Source organism: Palaemon carinicauda, chromosome 2 (genome assembly GCF_036898095.1).
Source record: "Palaemon carinicauda isolate YSFRI2023 chromosome 2, ASM3689809v2, whole genome shotgun sequence".
Classification (NCBI taxonomy): domain Eukaryota; kingdom Metazoa; phylum Arthropoda; class Malacostraca; order Decapoda; family Palaemonidae; genus Palaemon; species Palaemon carinicauda.
In genome coordinates, this window is record NC_090726.1 from 20709828 (window position 1) to 20712322 (window position 2495).

A 2495-nucleotide genomic window follows, 5' to 3' on the forward strand; every position below is an offset into this window, starting at 1 on the left:
TCAACAAGGTCGCGAACAGGTCTATGGTAGGTCGACCCCAAATCTTCCATAGTTTTTCGCACACTTCCTGGTGAAGCGTCCATTTCGTGGAGATGACTTGTCCTCTTCTGCTGAGGCAGTCTGCTATCACATTCTTTTCTCCCTGAACAAATCTCGTAAGAAGGGAGATGTTTCTTTCCCTTGACCAAACTAGGAGATCCCTTGCGGTTACGTAAAGGGAGTGCGAGTGGGTCCCTCCTTGCTTTGAGATGTAGGCTAACGCTGTGGTATTGTCCACGTTTACCTGCACCACCTTGTACCGAATCAGACTTTTGAAACTTTTCAAGGCCAGATGAACCGTCAGTAGCTCCTTGTGGTTTATATGAAACCTCTCCTAATCTTTGGACCAAAGACCCGAGCATTCTAGGCTGTCTAGAGTTGCTCCCCAACCCAAGTCCGAGGCGTCTTGAGTACAACACATGATCTGGGTTCTTGGGGGCAAGCTGTCTATCACACCAATTCAGGCAAGTCTTGACTGAGTTCGTGAGTGGAATGGAAATTGCCTTCAAGCCCTTCTCCTTGTTCCAATGTTGGTTGAGATGAAACTGGAGAGGGCGAAGGTTGAGCCTTCCTACAGAGACAAACTGTTCCAGTGATGATAAGAGTTCCCAAGAGGCTCCTCAATACTCTTACAGAACAACTGCTCTTCTTCTGAAATTGAGGAATTTTTAAAAGAGCTTGCTCTAACCTTGTGGGCGATGGAAAAGCCCGAAAAACTCGACTCTGTATCTCCATCCCCAAATAGAGAATAGTCTGGGACGGAGTCAGTTGTGACTTCTCTTTGTCCACAAGAAGACCTAATTCTTTGGCTAGGTCCAACGTCCATATGAGATCCTTCAGACAGCGGTTTAATGACGACACCCTCATTAACCAGTCGTCTAAATAAAGGGAGGCTCTGATCCCTGACGAATGTAGGAAGCTCGCTACATTCTGCATGAGCCTTGTAAAAATTAGAGGAGCAGGGCTGTGGCCGAAGCATAGAGCTTGAAACTGGTACACTTCTTTCCCGTACATGAACCTTAGGTAACCTTGGAAGGTTGGATGAATCGGGATATGGAAGTAAGCATCCTGGAGATCGAGAGAGACCATCCAGTCGCCTTCCCTTACTGCTGCTAGAACAGATTTGGATGTTTCCATCGCGAACTTTGTTTTTAATATGAACACGTTGAGTGCACTCACATCTAGCACTGGTCTCCAACCTCCTGTGTTCTTCGGAACCAGGAAGAGACAGTATTAAAAGCCTGGGGATTGATGGTCCAAGACCTTCACCACCGCCCCCTTTTCTAACAAAAAAGATACCTGATGTTGTAAGGCCTGTCTCTTTGCTTCCTCTCGATACCTGGGAGAGAGGTCTATTTGAATTCGTACAAGAGGAGGTTTCCTTACAAAAGGGATTTTGTAACCCTCCTTCAATAAGAGGACAGACCATTGGTCCGCTCCCCTTCTCTCCCACACTTGCCAGAAGTTCGTCAATCTGGCCACTATTGCTGTCTGAAGCTGTGGGCAGTCAGACTCTGCCACGGCTGGATCTGGCCCCCCTTCTCTTACCTCGTCTTCCGTCAGAACGAGAGGTGCCTCTGTTGGAGGCTCTGCCACGAAAGGGAGGAATGAATCTGGAAGCAGGTGTATCTAACTTGGGTTTGTTGCTTGAAAAAGATGATGGCAAAACTTTGCGAGCTGTTTTAGCAACTAAATCATGTGTATCCTTCAACACAAGAGATGACGCTATATTTTTTATAAGATCTTGGGGAAACAGAGCACGTGATAAAGGAGCAAAAAGGAGCTCCGACTTCTGGCACGGAATAACTCGCAAAGAAAGGAATGAGCACAATGACTCCCTCTTCTTTAAAACTCCTGCAGTAAAAACAGCCGCAAGTTCGTTAGAACCGTCCCTTATAGCCTTGTCCATACAGGACATAATCTGTATGGCAGCATCATTGTTAGAAGGAGACACCTTCTTACTTAAGGCCCCCAACGACCAATCCAAAAAATTGAAAACTTCAAACGCACAAGAGACTCCTTTAAGCAGATGGTCAAGCTCTGAAGAAGTCCACAACACCTTGGAGCGTCTCATGGCTAGACGACGAGGAGAGTCTACCAGGCTTGAGAAGTCTCCCTGGGCAGAGGCAGGAACTCCCAAGCCAAGTTCTCCCGTGTTATACCAGACGCTCGAACGAGAAGCCAGTTTAGAAGGAGGAAAAGCAAAGGAAGACTTTCCAAGACTTCTCTTGGTCTCCAACCAATCTCCCAGCAAACGCATGGCCCTCTAAGAAGATCGAGAGAGCACTAACTTCGTATAAGGAGGAGCTGAAGCAGTCATGCCTAAAGTAAATTCTGAAGGTGGGGAACGTGGAGCAGCAGTCACAAAATGAGCCGGAAAAACTTCTATAAAAACAGTCATAATTTTCTTAAAATCTAGGGATTGTTGGACAACCCTAGGCTCTTACTCTTCAGAG